This window comes from Notechis scutatus, chromosome 2 (genome assembly GCF_049901735.1).
Source record: "Notechis scutatus isolate UNSWTSFEM ecotype Mainland chromosome 2, rNotScu1.2, whole genome shotgun sequence".
Lineage (NCBI taxonomy): Eukaryota > Metazoa > Chordata > Lepidosauria > Squamata > Elapidae > Notechis > Notechis scutatus.
In genome coordinates this window covers 256,391,533-256,414,272 of record NC_142010.1, presented here as the reverse complement: position 1 = coordinate 256,414,272, position 22,740 = coordinate 256,391,533, and the positions used below count along the sequence as shown (strand labels likewise).

General features: G+C 39.5%; 1 protein-coding gene across 4 annotated transcripts in view; it reads right to left on the bottom strand.

The window, feature by feature from the left end:
- Positions 1-22,740, bottom strand: part of MYO5B (myosin VB) — a 330,775-nt gene that overhangs the window by 306,899 nt on the left and 1,136 nt on the right. The window lies entirely within an intron of this gene.

Sequence of the window (22,740 nt, the reverse complement as noted above, 5' to 3'; positions counted from 1 at the left end):
TGGATAAATCTTATTGTTAAAGGGATTCTAGAAAGGTACATAAGACTGCATTTTTATACCTGTATTTAGAAGTAATCATAGAAAATTAGAAATAATATGTAACTTAAAATGTGATAAAATATTTAACATAAACTAGTGAAATTTTTGTTAAGAAAAGGGGAGAACTGTAATGAAATATGATTCAAGATTGTGATGTGGGGGGGTAATAATTTTTGGAAAGTATAAGTGTTCCCACAAAGGCATGATATTTAATTGAAATTGGATAAAATGTTTAAGATATAAATGATTGTTAATATTAATGATTAGAATATGGTATATTAGCGAAATTTTTTGTGAAATGAGAGATTTGAAGTAGAAGAAGGAGGAACATTTTAATGAAATATTGAGCTATAATATGTGATGTGGGGGGGAATAATTATGGAAAATAGGGCTCCCATAAAAGTATGTGATTTAATTGAAAAGCAATGAGTTAAACGTTTAAGATATGAATGAATATCAATACTAATGAATAGATTTGTTTGTTAATATTAATGATTAGAATATGGTATATTAGCGAAATTTTTTGTGAAATGAGAGATTTGAAGTAGAAGAAGGAGGAACATTTTAATGAAATATTGAGCTATAATATGTGATGTGGGGGGGGGAATAATTATGGAAAATAGGGCTCCCATAAAAGTATGTGATTTAATTGAAAAGCAATGAGTTAAACGTTTAAGATATGAATGAATATCAATACTAATGAATAGATTTGTATTATTTTTGATAACATAGTATAATTTTAGAATGTACCAGACAGAATCCCAATGTATGTCATGTGTTTTATATTAAGTATTATAAATATAGGGGAAAGAGATAAAGACATCATACTCCATATAGTGTACAGGAGAAGTCTTTCTTCTTTTTTTAGAGTTATAACCCGGGACTAAGCAACTTTCAGAAAAGAGATTTTTTATGCTTTTATGTTTTGTGTTTATGTGTATTTATGTATTGTCTGTCTTGAAAATAAAATTTGTTTAAAAAAAAAAAATTCAGAGGCTTGGCAACTGACTCACATTTATGGTGGTTGCAGTTTCCTGGGTCAGAAGTTTGCACTTTTTACAACCTTCTGATAAGCAAAGCCAACGGGGAAGCCAGATTCACTTAAGGACCAGGTTACTAAATTAACAACAGCAGTGGTTCACTTAACAATTGTGGTGAGGAAGGTCATAAAATGGGGCAAAATCACGTAACCAATGTTTCACTTAGCAACATCAATTTGGGGCTCAGTTGTAGTCATAAGTCGAAGACTACCTGTATAGTCCCACCCTTCAAGTACTCATTCAACTTCCCAAATTGAGCTTAGGGGGAAAAAATATTTCAGAAAAAAAGGCTGAGACGGCCATTCAATGTACAGGAATGTGTCACTCTCTCTTGAATGGGCTGCAGCCAGTCATGCTTTGCAATTAAATCTTAATTTCATGGATTTAGTTTCCAGACTAGGTAATGTGCGCGACCTGGAAGGATCCCAAGTGATAGAAAATCTCTATAGAGGTAGTTTTCAAGTTACGACCAAAGTAGCAACCCAGAATTTCTATTGCTAAGCAAGGCAATTGTGAAGTGAATCATGCTCAATTTTTTTCCTTTTGTGTCAAGGCCGTTACGTGAATTGCTGAGGTTGTTAATCATGCAGCCATTAAGTACCCCCATTCTAACCACTGCGCCGTCAGGGCTCTTGCAAAATGTAACGCAAAGTATAGAACAGAGATGGGTGAACCGTTTGGTTGTGGTGTGCCGAAAGTGCACACGTGCCGGCACCCACAATGCAATGAGCCCTGCTCCCCCTGCGCATGCACACGCAACACTTCTGCCCTACCCCCTTACCTGCACTGCACAGGAGAACGGAGCTGGAAAGCAGGTTAGTAGATGGGAAAGGAATAGGATTTTGCAGTAACCTTCCCCCTGGAGTGGGGTGGGAATGGAGACTTTACAGTATCCTTCCCCTGCCACGCCCACCAAGCCTGAAAACGGGCCCATTTTGGCACTTCCGGAAGGCCTGTTTTTCAGCCTCCCGAGGCCGCAGAGGCTTCCCTCGAGCTTCCGGGAGGGCGAAAACAGCCTCAAACGGGCCGAAAATCAGCTGGGACATGTGCGCATGCGCAGTGCAGGTAAGCTTGGCTGGGGCTCGCGTGCCTGCACAAATGGCTCTGCATGCCACCTGTGGCACACGCGCCATAGGTTTGTCATCTCGGGTATAGAACAAACCCCAGCACTACCAGCTGCTACCATCTTCAACAAGAAGGTCAGTCTTGAACCATCTTGAAAGAAACTTCTTGGGGTTGGGTCACCCCAAGAGGAAGCCATGTTCAAGCGCCCTCTTACAGGGGAGGATAAATTTGGAGAAACTTGCAGGCAGATTTTTCAGCCCCGGCTTAATTGCGTCTCTATCCTCACCTGTTCCAGATGTTCAAACAAACCTGAACAGTCCCCAGGATGACTAAAGCTGAACTGTTAAAAGCAGAAATGTTTTTGTGGTTGCGAGCATCTTCCAGGCCGGAAGCAGTTGTGAATAAACTAAGGGCTCCGCTCGCCAGAACATTTTTAAAGTAACTTCGCAGTGAGTTATGAGAAGTGTTTTTCTCATTGATTCATTACTTGGAAACTGCCTTACGTGGCCTTCGTTTCACTTCTCTTGAATCAATCCCCAGCTGCTTAACAGCAAAGCCAAGCTGCAGCAACAAGGGATTTTCCATGAATGACACTCAAAACCTCGAATATTTGACGTTTTTAAAAACTCAACTTCCGAAATCATTCCTGCAGGTTGTCCTCGACTTACGACCACAATCGAGCCCAAAATTTCTGTTGTTAGGTGAGACGTTCGGTAAGTGAGTTTTTGCCCTATGTTACGACTTTTCTTCCCTAGGGGTTAAGTGAATCACCCACAATGGTTAAGTTAGAAACCCGGTTGTTAAATGAATCTGGCTTCCCCATTGGCTTTGCTTGTCAGAAGGTCCCAAAAGGGGATTCCATGAACCCCGAGACACAACAACGGCCATAAATATAAACCAGATGCCAAGCATCTGCAAAGGTCGTAACTGTGAAAAACGGTCCTAAGTCACGTTTTTCAGGGCCCTTGTAACTTCAAACAGTCACTAAACGAACTGTTGTAAGTCGAGGACTTACCTGTATTTAGAGCAGTGGTGGGATTCAAAAATGTTTACTACCGGTTCTGTGGGCGTGGCTTGGTGGGTGTGGCAGGGAAAGGTTACTGCAAAATCCCCATTCCCTCCCCATGCCACTAACCTGCTTTCCAGCTCTGTTCTCCTGTGCAGGGCAACCAAAGAAGACCCAGCCAATCAGCTGGGATTCGGGAGGCGGAGAATAGATGGGGGCGGGGCCAGTCAGAGGGGGGATTTGCGGGTTCTCTGAACTACTCAAAATTTTCGCTATCGGTTCTCCACAACTGGTCAGAATCTGCTGAATATCACCTCTGATTTCGAGGCATGTGAAGAACAGCCAATGTAAAAGAAGCCGGCACACTTTCTAAATATACAGAAACCCATCTAAAGGAAGAATCTCACTTTAAAAAATATATATATATATGCCTGGAATTTTAAATGCAGTTAGCTAGAATGCCAACTGCCAGAGGGACAGGCGTGTTAGTCAGTCTGGTGCTTCGCCATATTAAAGACTGGCAAATGTACTGCAATCATTTATAAAGAAGCTCGACTTGAAAGTGCCACAATACTGTCAGTTGTAGTTATAGAGGTATGTGCTTCCCTGCAATTTGTAGCAATCTTCATCACAGGCTTATGACACTGGAGTAAAAATGCAATCCATAAAATGTCCCAACCACTGGAAATGACAAATACATATTTGCGCCATGGATACTATCCAGCAAAGTAGCGTTCACAGACACCAAATGCAACATCTGTCCAATTTTGCTTGAAAAAATATTAATTTAATGTAAATAAATACGTGTACAGCAAAGTGAAATCAAAGTACAGAGCTTAAAAGCATTCAAATTGTATCAGTATCTAATAAATATTCTGAATTCAGCAGCTATTGAAATCCAAGCCAATTCTTAGAAAAATTAAGTTCAACAAGATGTCTACTTGTAATGCAACTTTTGTCAGTCAACGTAAGGGTTACAATATTTAATCATTGAAAATATCACAGCAGGTTGTGAAGTTGCCTGTTCACAAAGTACATCAGACACTAAGTACATCAGATCAAGTTAATTTGTGGATGGAAGACCACCAGAAAATCCTCCAGGGGTCGAATAGATTAGGAAATTGATGGGGTGGGGGGAATCCCAGAGAAAGGCACAAACAAAACACTTGGAAATTGTTATCAAAAATGAGCTCAGGAAACCATCAGGAATCAACTTTAAGAAATCTTAATTTTTTTTTAATGGCTGAAAATACACATAGTCCTAGCTGAGCACTTTTGGAGTTATAACAGTGATGAAAAAGTAATTTTACTGCTAATCCTTACATTTATGAGCTCCACAGGTCTGTAAAGTGAAGCTGAAGTCAGATCATCAGGCATAGTCGTGGTTTCACTTAGTGACCGTTTCAAATAACATCCAAGGTGCCTATCCCAATTCTCATTGCTAAACAAGATCTGTCTGTATGGCAAAACCCCCACCCCATTTCCTGCTTGGGGGGAGGGCGTGTACTGGCCCTTACAACTTCAAGACAAAGTCATTATCACTTTTGAAAGAGACTTGGGGGAAAAGCATAGTAAGAAAAAACAGAGGAATGACACCATAAACTCCAAACAACCCATATACTCTCTGTGAATATCAATACATTCTCCATAGATCTTTTAAAAAAAATCTTTCTGTATGATGTGTACAGGTAATCCTAGACTTACGACCACAATTGAGCCCAAAATTTGTGTTGCTAAGTGAAATATTTGTTAAGTGTGTTTTGCTCATTTTATGACCTTTCTTGCCATAGCTGTTAAGTGAATCACTGCAGTTGATAGGCTTGTATAATGGGTCTGTTGTGGCTGCGCAAATTCAAAACTGGTGACATATTTAATCCTTCCTTCTTGCTCAGCCTGTTCATCTACTACAAAGAAATAAGAATATTCTTCATTTTCCAGAGGAGAATGCCTCAGTTAGTGACTGTCTGTACAACATCAAATGGGGGCTGATCAGTCACCCCCACTCTGAAACCCACACTTTGCATATTTACAGAATCATCGTGGATGACCAGAGAATTAGCTGAAGAGAAACAATAAAGTCTTCTTCCAATTTGATATCTAAAAACAATATATAAGTACTCCTTGACTTACAGCCATTCTTTTAGTGATTGTTTGAAGTTATGACAGCATGGGAAAGAGTGATTTATGATCAGTCCTTGTACTTACAACCGTGGCACCACCCCCATGGTGACGTGATCAAAATTTGGGTGCTTAACCACCTGCATGTATTTACGAGTTGCCGCTGTCCCAGAGACATGTGATCATGATTTGCAATTTTCTCAGATAGCATCCAACAAGCACAGTCCAGGTTGGAAGCTTGATTTACTTAACAAAACTGCAATTATTCGATTCATTCATAGCAAAAAAATGTTCATAGCAAAAAAAAGGGTCATAAAATTAATAACTGTCTCGCTTACTAATGGAAATTCCAGTCCCAATGCTTGGTCATAAGTCAAGGACTAGCTGTACTACATGTTTCACGGACCGAATCCCATGAAATCGATCGAGTTATCCTGCATAGATTGGTTTTTCAAACCATACATCAAGAGCCACATCAAACAGAATAAGAGGGTGAGATAAATGAAGGAATTGCAGACAGCTGGATGTACAAGGTGAAGTTTGAAAGAAAAGAGCTATTTCTTGATTACTTCACAGCCTGGGAAAATATCTGTTCCCTGCCACAACCATGAGAATTGCTCCAACCCATTCTTCTTAGAAAGGCTTTTTTTATTTATCAGTGTGATTACGAAGCCTCAGTAAGTAGATCTCCAGCATCTTATTAGTTGGAACGCTGTCTCATGCGTCCCATTGAAGTTTCTTCTAGAAGCCTCTCCCAGCTTTTCCCTAAACACACAACAGCAGGTAGATCTGTAACTTTAGCAAGCGCATCACAATCCAGACACAGAGTTTAACAAGACAGGCAATAAAACAAACAAACAACAACACGTGGGATGTCCCTGAAAGCTGCTGTCATTCTTCGCTATCAAAACACCTGAGCGATGTTCTCAGGAACCTCTCAAAACTCAAGCTAACAATTAGAACCGGGGGAAAGGTTCAAAAAGATGCCAGAAAAATAATTACAATGGAGGAAAGTGAGTTTTTCTCCCCCAAAATTATTACCTGTGGCTTGGGAGGGGCAGTCATCTTGCATTCCCAGATGAGAATAAGGAGAAGGTGTTGAAAACAAAGGAGCAAGGAAGGGGTACCAATGACTTAACAAGCCTCTTTGCTACAAAGGGTGGATACTTTTGAAGACTACTTTGAAGTGGCTGCTCCTGGGAGGAGCAGTTTGCCTGGTGATTTTTAACCCTTTAGTAATGCCTACGCAGTCTTAATCTCTCGCCCTGTGACTCCTTCCCTTCCTTATCCAGTTGTCTCTTCCCTCCTTCTCAACTACTCCAGGTTAGCTCCTCCTTTCTGTTCCTTTCCTTATCTTCCCAAGATATTTACACCTTCCTCCCATCCCATCTCCATCCTGTTTTTCTTTCTTGGTTCTCGGAAAGAAGGAAGCCTCCCTGTATGTGAGAGTGGTTGGCATATGCAGATGCAGTTATCTTGCTACATAGGCAATGAATTTGAATTAGAAGCAATTAATTCTACTACTGGTTGTTCTGGTTGAACCCTTTTTTTGGTTTCAAGACATACCCAGCAGGTGGCAACACTTAGCTGACTTTGGTTTCAAAAAACTTAAACCGGGTCAAACCTCGTGGATGCCCGGATAGGAGACCACTAGGAACAGACTGTACATTTGAAAATTGGGGAAAATCCTAAAGAAGGAAATGTCAAACTTCTGGATCTTTGACAGAAGAACTTAATGGCTGTGCTTATGAAGTCAAAAGGAGTTAAAACTCATATGAGAAAAAAAACTACATTTTTCTCTGATAGCTATAAAAACACAGATACTTTATTTGAACAGACAGTTGTGCTTCATGCTAACGTTTTGTGGGAAGCAGAAGACATCTTAAAGTTGAGGACTATTTTATTTTCATATAAATAAATCCAAGCTTAGCAGTATTATTTTAAGCAGAGGACAAAACAAAATCAGCTCCTGAACACCTAGCATTTTCTTCATTTAATATATTCCTTTTTTTGATCCACATAGGCAACCAGGTTCAATCAAAGATTCACAATCAAGTCTAAATGCTTGTTTGGTGCAAGAATCCAGATTAAACCTTTCTCAACAAATTGCTACCTTGACGTCTTTTCAACACATCCAAGGAAGGAAGGGCTACTGTTAAGGATGTCATGAACTATAGCAAAAAATCTTGTCTTTCTTCTATGATCCATGCTTTCAGCTATCTGAACAATGCTCTTATTCTCACTCTTTTTTTCCTCATAGTTATACATTTCTACTTCTTCCATCTTTTGATGTACAGGTAGCTCTCATTTAATGTAATTGTGAACAGGATTTCCATCACTAAGTGATGCAGTCGTAAAGCATGACATCACATGACCATACTGCTCAATGATGAAAATTCCAGTACTGATTTTTTAAGCGAATCCCATGCCATCTTTACGGGTGACATCAAATCGTCGCATTTGTGACTTCCTGCTGGCTTCCCCAATGACTTTGCCTGTAGGAAGCTAGCAAAGATCCCAAATGGTATCACAAGACTATGAGACAATACAACAGGATAACCATAATTACAAGCTGGTTACTGAGTATCTGGATTGCAATCTGTGACTGCAAGAATATTGCAATGGTCACCACATGACTCATTCAGTGCCATCATTAAATCTGAACAGCCATTTTAAAAAGTGGTTGTTCACTGAAGACCACTGATAAATTTCCTGTAGCTTCAACATCCTTGTTTATCCTTTCCTGAATCTGTTCCAGGTTTTTTTTTTTTAAATCTTTCAGGCACAGTAGACCAAGTCTACACCTGACAGTCCAATTAAACTGATTTAAACTGATTTTCATTCCCCTGCATTCCCTCTTCCTTCCCCATCTTTTTTATCTCATATTACTGTGTTTTAACTGTCTACTTCATTATTTATTTTGTTTCCCTATCTTGCCACTGTTATGTTTGCACTTTTCATTTATTTGTTTTTACTGTTGTGAGTTGCTTGGAGTTAAATAAGGGTCAAGGAATACAAGGAAGATGGGACTTAGTCCATTTGTGGCTATGTAGGGATTCTAGGCTGATCTCTCTTTTAACTCCCCAGGTTCTGCCACTCCTTCTCCTACAGACTCCTTCTTAAAGTATGGTGTCCAGAACTAAAATTAAGATGAGAATTAGTACAGAATAAAGGGGGATTAGAATTCTGATTAGTACAGAATAAAGGGGAATATTATTTCCCAGATGTGGTGGCTCAGTGGCTAGGATGCTGAGCTTGTCGATCAGAAAGGTCGGCAATTTGGCGGTTCAAACCCCTAGCGCTGCGTAATGGAGTGAGCTCCCATTACTTGTCCCAGCTTCTGCCAACCTAGCAGTTCTAAAGCATGTAAAAATGCAAGTAGAAAAATAGGGACCACTTTGATGGGAAGGTAACAGCGATCCGTGCACCTTCAGTGTTTAGTCATGCCAGCCACATGACCACGGAGACGTCTTCAGACAGCGCTGGCTCTTCGGGTTTGTAACGGAGATGAGCACTGCCCCCTAGAAATGATTAGAACCTTTACCTATTATTTCCCATGTTTCAGAAATTATGCTGGGATTGATGCAATCTAAAACTGCATTTAATTGTCCCTTGCCTTTTTTTTTTTTGCAGTCACATTAAACCCCACTAATATTAATATTTAATTGAAATAACGACTAGTGTTCATAATTTAATTACTGTTTGTAGACATTACTATTCACAAAATGCAAAATCCTCTTGATTACAAAGGTTCCAAGTAAATATATGGTACACTTAGATGATATACTGTACACACCTGTCATTTTTTTTTCACACTTTGCATTCTTGCACCCATAACCAAGCAATAAAACCCTGATTTGTAACTACACAGCAGGCAGGAAAAAGGACACCTATTACGGTAATATTGGATAGACTCAAGATTTGAAAAAAATCACATGATAATTGAAGGCAGTACTAATAACTACCCTGTATTCAAAATTACAGTCACCCAGAAGGAACTGTTTCCTATCAAACACATTATCCTTGATAGAAGTTATTAAAATGATAATTTTGGTATCTTACTTGCCTTAAAAGTTAGTGGAGAGAAACCAAGTGGAAACACTTACAGTCCAGGTCAGGATAAAAAGTTGAATTGAATTTATGCTCTACAGCATAATGCATTTAAGGTTGGTGGAAAAAACATTCCAAGTGCTTACAATTTCTTTGCAAGTACTTTAATATATCATTAGCTGGAATATTTGTGGGTGAAGAAAAGGTGCAGACTTTAGTTGAAGACACTTAAAAACACTTTTAAAACCACTCTTCTGCCAATGTGAAATTCAGAGCTGTTATTTTAAAATACTTGAATTACATATCACTAGTTTTAGGCACACTAATCCTTTTTTTCTTTATGTAAATATAGCAGTACAGACACACACTCAAATCTGGAAACAATTTATTTTGCCTTTGATCCGATGGTACAGGTAATCCTTGACTTATGATCACAGAGACTTAGCCACTGTTCAAAGTTACGACAGACCTACCTTATGGCTACTTACAACCTAGATTTTTTTTTTGGAACGATCTGTGTAAATGTAGCTATACAGTGGTACACTTTTGTATACATCTACACAAATTAAAGATTAAAGATTCAAAATGGTGAATTTTATACTTAAAACTTAACTTTTTGCTGGGGCCATCAATCTGTCTTATTACATTAAAAAAGTACTACTTATGGTTTGTTACTTCAAATACTATTGCCTTAATGTCTTTTAAACCTATTAAAACACTGTTTATAGACATGTTAATATGGTCAAACTTTTGACAAATTGAGTTTATGGACTTTTTTTGCAAATGTTTGATTACCATGTATATTTTATTTTATGTATGTATAGGGCAAGCCAGGTATATAATTTGATAAAGCTGCAATCATAAAGTATTAACAGAAGGTGTAAGAAATCTCTGCATGAACTAAAGTTGTATACTTTGTAAATTATTTGCCCTAATGTTTTAGAAAATAGTTTTTTTTTTAAAAGAAAATGTTGGTGCACATTCAGAATTACAGAATAGCAGAGATGAAGATTGTAATACATTTTGTAAATTGTCAGCCAAAGGTTATTTTTATATCACTGTATATACTGTTTCAACTGTCAGTCCTAATTTGTCCTGGTTTTCATCTAGTCACTGATATTCCATAAGTGCCTTGAAAGACCAGATTTTTTAGCATGAATAAGTTACCTATAGAGACTAGTGTTATCAATATACAGTATTTGAACTATCAGTAAAAGAGAATATTTTTTTAAAAAAAGATTCATTCACTGAGAACTAGAAAATTCAGGATTGACAAATCTCTCTCTTCTTCCAAAATCCTTTCCAAAAACGCCAAGAGCTGCAGGAGAAATCATAAAGCTGCAGAACACCGACCTACACACACATTAAAAGCATCATTGTATATAACCATTCATTCAGCAACCAGCTGAAATTACAATGACATTGAAAAAAGGAACTTAGAACAGATCCTCGCACTTACAACCATCGCAGCAGCCTTACTGTCGTGTGATCAAAATTCGGGAACCGGCATATATTTATAATGGCTGCAGTGTCCCAGGGTCACATGATCCCAAGGTCATGTGATCGCCATTTGGAAACTTTCCAGCTGGCTTCTGATAAATCAATGGGGGAAACCGGATTTGCTTAATAACTGTGGAATTCATTAAACAACTGCAGTGATTCACTTATCAATCCTGGCAAAACAGATAATAAAATTAGGAACAACTCACTTAACAACCACCTTGCTTAACAATAGAAATTCTGGTCCCAATTGTGGTCATAAGTCAAGGTTTAGCAGTCGTGTATTTCTGCAGCTCAACAGATGCACATTTTTACCATAGATAGATAGATAGATAGATAGATATAGATAGATAGATAGATAGATAGATAGATAGATAGATAGATCATATATATATATATAGATCATATAAGTGAAATGCTGATGGGCCATCTGCTAAAATAAAGCCAGATCATGGCACACACTTCAAGGTAAATCAGGAAGCCTGTAATTGTGGAGTCTATCTGGCAAGAACAAAGAATGTTTATCCACAGGAGATATGCATGTGTAAATCTTGTAACAATCCTGGCTAATTGGAAAGCTGATAAAAGCAACATGAGTTAGCCAACTTGCATACCTCAGCTAAAAGTTAGGCCTGCAGCAAATCAAATGTGTATTAGATAATTCCTAGGGCATTCATTAGCCAAGATTTGGGAATAGGGACAGCTAGAGACCAATAGAACAAATTGTAGAATTATTACTAAAATGTTTATTAGATGATAATTTCTTATTATTTCACTTTGTCCCACCTTCTCCTTTAGTGAAAATGTATAAAACTTACTCAATCCTTTGTTCTTGGCATTTTGACCAGGAGCCCTTTTCCTTGGAGTACTCCAATAAAAAGCAATCAGAAAACTTGCACCTCGTGTCTGGAGTCTATCATTGGTTTTGGGACCAGGCTCAGACCCTAATTGGGGACAACAATACCACGCACGCATCATCACAAAATCTCCAGAACCATCAAGCCTACAAACTTGCAATTTGCCATGTATGTTCCTCTTGGCTTCTAGATGCTCACTAAGAAAAGATTTTTCGAAATGACCATCAGAGCATTAGTATTTCCTATATTATTATTATTAACACGCTCTGATGCTAAGTTCTACTCCCCCACCACACCTGAAAAGAAATCTCTTCCAAATGCAAAACACAAGCAGAGGAGCGGAGTTTCAGTTTCACAGCAGCAAGCAGCTTTAGTACAAAACAGGTGAGCTAAGCCACGCCCAGGCTCCTTGCTGTCTCCTTCTTGCTCACACAGCAAATACTGTTTCAGTTTTCAAACTGCCCTCAACTCTCTCACACACTGACAGGATGCTAGCTAAATAAATACCGATGGATGCTGATAGGCAGAAGCAGAATTTTCCCCCCTTATTTTCCTCTCCAAATACCAAGCCCAACCACATCGTTTCGTAGCAAAGCACAGGTATCAAGCAAGTTCAGTATAGCAATAGCACTTAGACTTATATTATAGTTCTTTACAGGCCTCTAAGTGATTTACAGAGTCAGCCTCTTGTCCCCAACAATCTGGGTCCTCATTTTACCCACCTCGGAAGGATGGAAGGCTGAGTCAACCTTGAGCCTGGTGGGATTTGAACTGCCAAATTGAAGTAGCTTGCAGTACTGCACTCTAACCACTGTGCCACAGAGGCTCCATATATGCATAAGTATATTCATAACTCTGTTCATCCTAGATCAAATCATCAAAAGCTACACAAGAGGTTAATGCAGGAAGAAACACGTTTTCAAGATAGACAGAATTTTCTTCAGACATAACACTGATACAGGTAATCCTCGACTTGCAACTATTCGCTTAGTGAACATTCAGAGTTAACAACAGCACTGAAAAAAGTGACCCGCGGCCATTTTTCACACGATTGCGGGCCCCCTCGTGGTCACGTGATCGAAATGCAGCCATTTGGCCACTGACTCATATTTATGACGGTTGTAGGATCCCGGGGCCATGGGATCCCCTTTTGCGACCTTCTGACAAGCAAAGTCAACGGGGAAGCCAGATTCACTTCACAGCCGTGTTACTAACTTAGCAACTGCAGCGGTTCAGTTAACAACTGTGGCAAGAAAGGTCATAAAATGGGGCAAAATTCAGTTAAGAGCTGCCTTGCTTAGCAACAGAAATGCTGGGCTCACTTATGGTCATATGTCGAGGACATAGAAAATCCCTCATCTGAAAATAAACACAAGCTGTGATGTCTCACATTCAGAACTGGTTGTGATCAGAAAGCAAAGCCTTCTGAAATTCTCATGAAATAACCCAGGGGAAGTGATAAACACAAAAAGGAGAATTCAAATCATTCAAAGTCCCAACATTCAGGAAGACAACAGCCCATAGTTGGAAGCCAGATTTCCAATTGTGGGAAGACCCCCTATTCAGAGTTTTGCAGCGTTAATTCAGTGCCAGAAAAATAAATACAGATGGCGGACGCTTTATTTAACATCTTCATAAACATAATAAGTAGATTTTACAAACCAGTTGTAGATTTCTCCAACATGGAGCAAACTCAGACAGAAACATGTTGCAAGTAACTTCAGTAGCAACTCAGGAGCTCAGAAACAGACATCAGTTTCACTTTAGTTCAGCAGACAAGCATTATTCACAGCAAAGAAGCAGTTTCATTTTCAATTGACAGACTCTGAGCTTAACATAGCTGCCGAGCTCAATAAAGAGTCACATCTAGGCTACTTCTAGTTTCAGTTTCCAATCAGTCCTCATTGGCTGATTTAGTTGCTATGCCTATTCTTGTCTGACCTTGTTACCAAGCTCTATTCCAGTTCATGAATATACTCTGACACCACGCCCTCTCCTGGAAGAATATGAAAAGGGCAGTGTCAGGATTCCGGCAGTTACCCCAATTAAATCATGAGTCTCGAGCCAAACTTCCAAAACTTCAAAAGGATTTATTGGGAGTTAACATGTCTGGTACTGCCTGGGTGTAGCCGACTCTGAGACACATCATTCATTGTCACCCTTGACCCTGGTTTTCCCCCCACCCCCTGGGTGTATTGTAATTCCTATTCTCCAATGGGACACATCCATAGCTAAGAGTCATCAATCTTGCTCTCCAGTTAGAATTTTGCATGGCAGAAACTTCAGCCACCTAGTTACTATCTTTGAAAAACTATTTATGGAATGCACTTTTGATTTCCAAGCTACCGCAGCGGTCTTTCAAAACCCCTTTCCCTTCTCCCTTTCTGTTGGCAATTCTAAAAAGACCATAGAAATATTTTATGAGTTGACAGGCAGACTATTATATTTCCCTAAAGGAGAAATACAGAAACATGCTCTTGGAGACAGAAAGCAGTCCCCAAGTCTTTCTTAGTAGCCCCCAGCAATTTTTTGTGCCCTTTGAGAAAGATTGGGCCATCCTATCTAACAAAAGACCTCCAGCTCCAGGATGATGGGATTAAGACATGACCCCTCAGAACATCATAGGATTAACCATCTAGCAGCAGAGCTCACCACATTGCACAATCTCCTGGGGACATTACATCACCCTCCGGGCTTCAACCAAACTTAGCTCAGACAACCTACAGAGTCAGCTATGACCCCTACATAACCCCTACAACAGCCAATAGAATACATGTTCTTGCACAGGAACAGGAAGCTCAAGGGCAAAGCCCAAGAGAAGGTATAAATACCTCCCACCCTCAACTCCATGTGGTCAGCTGCCCAGAACCATCCATGTGGTTCTGATTCATCATTAAACCATCTTTCCAAATCAACCCCCATGTTTCCACTGTCTTTCTCCCCACCTGAAACTGAACCAAATCATCTTCACTGTGAATGGCCAATCATCTTCACTGTGAATGGCCAATAATTTTTGGGATCTCTTGACTGTATCTACTTTGATTGCACTCATTTTAGACATTGAAACAGAACGAGACAAAGCCAAAAATGCAAAAAAATAAAAAAAATGAAAATAAACAGAAAGAAGTGGCTTCTGATTTTCGTGACAACAATTATAAGCACAAATTTGAGAAGGGCCTCTCAACTCTTCCATGTGGCCCTGTTTATTCTTGCTGCTACATGCAGCAAAATGTTTTCTCCATTCACACCAAAAGCCCATTTTTTTCCATTGTAAAAGACAAGGTCTCTTTATTTTAGGTTTGCAAATGTTCCAGTTGCTGGGTGACCTCTGTTATTCGTAAACCATAATTTTACAAGGGCCTGATCCACCCATGTTCAGCCCTTCCCTCCTGAACAGCAGTGCACTAACTTCTGTACAGGTTTGCAGCATCTCTTCTCTGCCCTTCCTATCGCAAAAGGAACTCTTAGCATTGCCCTGTGCCATTCCTGTGACATGAGAAATGAAAAGCATTTAAATGCACAGGAATTCTGACAAGGAGGAGGAGGAGGTTAAAAGAATAGAATAGAATTCTTTATTGGCCAAGTGGGATTGGACACAGAAGGAATTTGTCTTGGTGCATATAGCAACAGCACTTAGACTTATCTACCGCTTTATAGTGCTTTACAGCCCTCTCTAAGCGGTTTACAGAGTCAGCATATTGCCCCCAACAATTTGGGTCCTCATTTTACCACCTCAGAAGGTTGGAAAGCTGAGTCAACCTTGAGCCTCGTGGGATCTGAACTGCCAAACTGTAGGCAGCTGGCTGCAGAAGAAGCTTGCAGTACTGCACTCTAACCACTGAGCCACAGAGACTCCTTTCCGCTGCTACACTCCCGCTCTCAGTGTACATAAAAGAAAAGATACATTCGTCAAGAATCATAAGGTGTAACACTTTATAATAGTCATAGGGTACAATCAGCAATCAAGTCATACAAGGAAATGATCAATAAAAATCGTTAGGATACAAGCGACAAGGTTACAGTCATAAGTGGGAGGAGATGGGTGAAAGCAAGAATGGGAGGATTAATAGTAACAGTAATGCAGACTTTGTAAATAGTTGGACAGTGTTGAGGGAATTATTTGTTTAGCAGAGTGATGGCGTTTGGGGAAAAACTGTCCTTGTGTCTAGTTGTTCTGGTGTGCAGTGCTCTATAGCGTCATTTTGAGGGAAGGAGTTGAAACAGTTTATGTCCGGGATGTGAGGGGTAAATATTTTCACAGCCCTCTTTTTGACTCGTGCAGTATACAGGTCCTCAATGGAAGGCAGGTTGGTAGTAATTGTTTTTTCTGCAGTCGTAATTACTCTCTGAGTAATTAAAAGTTGACAAATGTGTTGGTACAATTCTGTACTATTTGGGAAAACAAATGCCTGCCGTCAAAGCAACTTTAATATGAGTGGACTTCAATTCCCCAAATCCCCTAGCCCATACACCTTGAGAAACAGTGAGCGAGAGTTTAGCTAAAATTCTTTCATTCACATTTTCCAAAAGGGAAAATTTGTCCTCACTTTCACGAGTCTCACTCACACCCTAGGAAACATAAACAAAGAACACATCCTCCAACCTGGGCACCCTTCATATGGCTGGACTTCAATTCCCAGAATTCTTAGCAATGATCATGTGATACCGGAATTCTAGAGGGAAAAAGTCCATTCATTTTGGACCACAGCCACATTATTTTGAAGTACTGGAGACTTCAAGGAATTCCATTTACTTACGTTCATACATAAATTTATACATATGTATAACTCTGCTTTCTATTCTATATGTCTACAAACAGACAGATAGATAGCAGACAGACACCCAGAAAGCAATTTATAGCTATTATGGTATAAATACAAATATATAAATTACCTCTTGCTCTATGGTTATTAAAAAAAACCTCTCTTTTTCTGTCACGTCTTCGTTTTAATCATCCAAACCATGTACACCCTAAGTTCATTTTTTTCCGTTTTATGAAAAAAGTCTATAAAAGGTTTCTAGTCAGCAATAAACAAGGATATTGTGTTTTCTCTAATCAAGGAAGTCAATTTAGCCACCTCTGTAAGTTTCATCATCTTTACCGACTATTTCTCTATTGTGGTTGATGCCAAATCTTTGCCCTTTGCACAAATAACAATCTTGCTGAAATTATCATACATAAAACCAAAGTTCCATGTCTTTTTTCCAGCTGTCTGTCTAACAATCTCAGCAGAAAAACATCCAGTTTCAATTGTATATTAATCTTTAAATTCCTCCAAGTTGGTGTATGTAGGCTACTTCTTCAGGGAATTCCAAGGAAATGCAACGTTAGCATGGCACAACAAAATTAACTGAGTCTGCAGTCTTCAACAGACTGACGTGAGAATAAATCTGTAAATGTTTACATCATAGTAACCATGCCTGGAATTATACTGAAAGAGCTTGCTGACATTTATAAGAAATTAAGGTGTTGTTTTTTTAAAGTAAAGGTGTTTATCGGACAGAGACCACATTTTGAAATGCATGAAACATTATTTTTGTAGATGACTACAGAATATATTGGCACAACAGGGTTAAAAATTATCATAGCTAAAACCTAAAAGCAATAAAATGCACAGAGGACTTTCTGATGTTTCTGTACAGATCTTGAAACTTACAAAGTAAACACAACAATCATTTTTGTGAACAGGCACCGAAAATACTAATGCTGCTTTAATTATACTTTATTATAGACACTGCAAGACAGAATACTACTATAGATTTTCAAAATGTCTGTGTCATTTTACATGGATGTGAAAATATGTCAACTGAGAATAACGTTTCATGCATTTACAGTACTTTATGGGAATTTCCTGTAATTCATTAAAACAGTTCTTTCCAATCTGGCTCTCTCCAGGGATATTTGGACTACAACTTCCATTTATGGCTTACCTCAACAATTAAAAAAAAATGACTATTAATACCTAAAAGGAAAGAATAAGGAAAACTTAGGACTGGGGGCTAAAGTACAAAGTAATTTAAAAAAAAACTTGGCGGGCAGGACAAAGCATGTTTAACCATTAAAACAGCACAAAGTTTTGTGTAATGGTAACTTTGGTGGAATAGAAATTGAGAGATTGTGAGTTCTAGTCCTCTTTGGCTAGGTGGACCTCACAGGCCCAACAACAACCTTACAAGGTTGTTATTGGGCAGAAAATAGGAGAAAATTATGCCAAAATAAAGCAAAGAAAATTATGCCAAAATAAAACTGGGATGTAAATTTAACCATAATAATTAATGTCAATACTCATCAAGTCACCAAGGGTTAAAACTTATCCCAAATGAAGTTTTGCCTTTTAATTTGTGGTTCGGTATGTTAGACAAATCCAGGCAATCAGTTTAATTCAGAAAGCAGGGGTGCATTAACCGTGGTTAATCATAATGTACAACCACTCATGACATGAGGAATTCCAGATCTGGGAAGCCCAACTTTTCAGAATGAGCTCCAGCCAAGTTTAAAATGTATTAGGAAATATTCTCTCTCTAGTATATGAATACAGTATGTCTGTAATATATTAAATCATATTTATTACAATTTTAATATACATTATGTGTAATATGCTTTTTTCATATTATTGCGATATCTTTTTAATATGAATGTCATTTTTCATGAAAGGGCAAGAAATGCTGCTGGAGTTTTCTCTCCTATTTTCAATTTATAGTCTTTCTGTCCTCCAAGGACATTGGGAACATTATATGAAGACTACAATACTCCTCAACATACATTCATTTAGTGACCATTTTGAAGTTACAATGGCACTGAAAATTAAGTCACTTGCAACTGATCCTCGCACTTATGACTGTCATAGCATCCCCACAGTGACAGGATCAGAATTCGGGTGATTGATAACTGGCATCTATTTACAATGGTTGTAGCGTCCTGGCACTGAGAGGTTCTCAGCTGGTTTCCAACAAACGAAGCCAATGGGGGAAGCAGGATTTGCTTACTGACTGCATGATTCACTTAACAGCTGCAGTGATTCACTTAATAACAGTGGCAACAAAGATCCAGGTGCAACTCGCTTAATAGCCACCTTGCTTATCAAAAGAAATTCTGGTCTCAAATCTTGGTCACCAGTCAAGAACTCTCTGTAGTCTACCTCTTTGGTAGCCAAAGCAAAAGTAAAATTGCACTAAACGCTCCATGCATTTTATGAACATAGAACAGTAGGATTGGAAGGGACCTCGGAGGTCTTCTAGTCCAACCCCCTGCTCGAGCAGGAGACCTTATACCATTTCCAATAAAGGATGGCCCAGTTTCTTTTTGAAAGCTTTATGAACAAGCTGGATTCTTTATGAGCAAGAATCTCTTTATGATTTCTATGTATATTATTCTATGTGTTCATGAAGAATTTTCTCTCTATGAACAAGCTGCATTTGAACCTAGATCTTCCCTTCATAAAGACAAAGCAGATGGTGTAACGATCCCAGTTCACATTAATCCTGGTGGGTAGAATTTTATATCTGCAAACAGGCAGCCCCGCTGCCACAGCCACAGCCACCAACAAGGTTCACCTGCCTGGAATCCACACTGCATAACGGACATTAATACAATTGAGCGAGTCCGGAGGTCTTTCACGAGCAAGAGTACTCCACTCCTCTGCTCGCAGTAGAACACCTTATGCTACCAGGCTTGAAATTTTGGACCTGGCCAACCTAGAACTACGCCGCCTATGGTCTGATCTAAGCTTAGTACACAAAATTGTCTGCTACAACGCCCTACCTGTCAACGACTGCTTCAGCTTCAACTGCAGTAACACACGGGCAAACAACAGATATAAACTCAAAGTAAACCACTCCAAACTCGAAATACGACCTCAGCAACAGAGTGGTCAATGCCTGGAACTCACTACCTGACTCTGTTGTTACATCCTCAAACCCGCAAAACTTTAACTTTAAACTGTCTCCCGTGGGCCTCACTCCATTCCTGAGAGGTCTGTAAGGGGGCGTGCATAAGCGCACCAGCGTGCCCACCGTCCCTGTCCTACTGTTCCCATTCATTCATACTCATTTATGATGCATATACAGATACCTGTTTATACGTATATGTTTATATGTTATGCTGATACTTATACTTGTTTTCTCATGCATGCTTGACAAATAAAATTAATTAATTAAATAAATAAAGTATAGTACGCTGTTACTGATGCTTGGATGAGTGCAGGTAGTCCTCAACTTACCACAACTGAGCCCAAAATTTATGTTGCTAAGTGAGAAATTTGTGAAGTGAGTTTTGCCCCATTTTATGACCTTTTCTTGTCACATCTGTTAAGTGAATCACTGCAGTTGTTAAATTAGCAACAGGGTTGTTAGGTGAATCTGGCTTCCCCATTGACTTTTGTTGTCAGAAGGTCACAAAAAGTGACCCTGCAACCGTCATAAATGTGAGTGAGTTGTCAAGCATCCACATGTAAATCACGAGACCATGGGGATGCTGCAACGGTCATAAGTGTGAAAAATGGTCGTAAAAATCACTGTTTTCAGTGACGTTGTAACTTCAAATGGTCACTAAGGGAACTGTTGTAAGTCGAGGACTACCCTGTATCCTACAATTTCGCAGGTTCCTGAACAAGAACAGGGAACTGGGTGGTGTGAACACCTCCAGCGTCCTGTTCTTTTAAAAGTCCTGGAGAAGCAGTAGCAGCAACACTGCAGAACAACCAACAATCAAAGGCAGAAGGAGAGCTAGATTTTTTTACCGGCTTTAATAAGAAGGAACACCTTATTCAGAAATTGCATTTGCCAGCTTGAACTTTTATTTATTATTTTTTACAAATAACTCAGGGAAGTGAACATCCCTTCCTCTTAGTGAGTTAGTTAGTTTACTTTATTGTCAAGTGAGTTTACTTTATTGTCAGTTAGTTTACTTTATTGTCATTGCACCTAAATCAAACACCATCTTCAGTGCACATCATGACCATGAAAATAAACAAAAACACACATCCTTCACACTCCACACATTGAATTGAAAACCTCTGTCACCGCACCAATACTGCACTATACAGCAGAATTCAATAGAGTTACTGCCCTGGGATAGAAGCTGTTTTTCAGCCTATTTGTCCTTGTTTTTATTATCCTGTACCATCTACCAGATGGTAATAGTTCTGGGCAAAAGGAGGATGAGATGGATCTTTGAGAATGTTTTGAACTTTCTTAAGGCAGCGGGGGCTATTTTTTCTCTTCCTATTTTCCCCACAACAACCCTGTGTGGTGAGTTGGTCTGAGACAGAATGACTGGCTCAAAGTCACCCAGCCGGCTTTCAAGGCGGAGGTGGGACTTGAACTCATGATCTCTTGCTTTCTAGCCTGGTTAACTTAACCAATAGACAAAATTGGCTCTTTTGTTTGGTTTCTACCTGTAAAAAAAAAAAAAAAAAAAGTACTTTGCACCTTTGCTAGACAAAGGGAGTTAATTAGGACCACATATTTCAACTGTCAAAGGAAAACCCTCCCAACTTAGCAACAAGAACTTAAAAGGCAATAAAGCAATCAAAATCCACTTCCTTCTCTGCACCCAATTCTATGGAAAGTAGCACGCACAAGCCACAGTTTAACTGGCCAGGTAATGACTTGTTACAAGCAGAACTGATAGAGCGAGAGGGGGGAAAAAAGACACTTTATCATTGCATCTATCTTTAGGAACTGCTTAACTTCCAGTTTTAGGGATGCTTTTCAAAGCAACAATTTTGTTTATGAGTGTAATTGTTTTAATTGCTGTTTTATTTTGTAAGCCACCCGCAGTCAACTGGAATGGGTGGTTATCTTTACATCTAAATAATAAAAACGATCGCTTGAGCTGCTGTTTTTCAGCAATACTAAGCAAAAGCAGAGGAAAGGAACTCAAATGTAGGTGAACCACTAATTCGGAGAGGATGGGAGGAGAAAGTTAAAAACGTACATTGCACCTCCAAAGTTCTTCTATCCCAGCCACTATGGAGAAATCTCAAAGCTCACTTCTGGAGTTCCCGGGCCCACAGCAAACCTCCGATTTCAAAGGGGCAACCTCTCTTTCAGGAGGAACCTCCATCGTCTTTGATCATCATCAATCTTCTCTAAACTTTGGAAAAAGTTCAGAGAAGAGCAACTAAGGCCTGGAGGCTAAAACATTGGAAGAACGGCTGCAGGATTTGGGTTTGGCTGGTCTAAAGAAAAGAAGAATTGGGGGGGCGACATGATAGCAGTATTCCAGTATCTGAGGGGCTGCCACAGAGAAAAGGGGGTCGAATTATTCTCCAAAGCACCAGAAGGCAAGACAAGAAGCAAGGGATGGAAACTAATCAAGGAGAGAAGCAACCTGGAATTAAGAGGAAACTTCCTAACAGTGAGGACAATTAACTAGTGGAACATCTTGCCTTCAGAAATCGTGGGTGCTCCATCACTGGAGGTTTTGAAGAAGAATCTAGACAGTCACTTACCTAAAAATAGTATACATTTTCCTGCTTGAGCATGGGGCTGGATCAGGGCTGTTTTAACGCATGGGCCTGATGGGCATTTGCCCGTGGGCCCCACGAGCATAGGGGCCCCTTACTAATCTGTGTATGTTAACCCTTCAATGCACCTTGTGTCCTATAAATACAGCAACATATTTACTACATTTTACTGCATTTTTTAATTAATACTAACGTGCAACTATGTGTTTAATTTTATTGACCATTTACATTTTTAATTCCTGTGAGTAGTTGTGGTAGGGGCCCCAGTACACTGTTTTGCCCGGGGCCCATAATGCTGTTCAGGCGGCCCTGGGCTAGACTAGAAGACCTCCAAGGTCCCCTTCCAAGTTCCAAGCTCATTCTATTCTAAATTCTAAAATCACTTTAGGAGAGTCTCACCTGCCACCCTCTGGATGAGTTGGGACTGCAATTCCCAGAATTCCATTTCCTGACGGTTGGGGGATTCGGGGGAGTTGCCGTCCGGGGCTGAACCTGGAGGGATCCAGGTGTAACGTGGGAAAGGTATCTTAGGCTGGGAGGTCGCAGGCTCATCCGCACGAAGTGGAGGCCCTGCAAAACCGCCAAGTGCTGGCAGC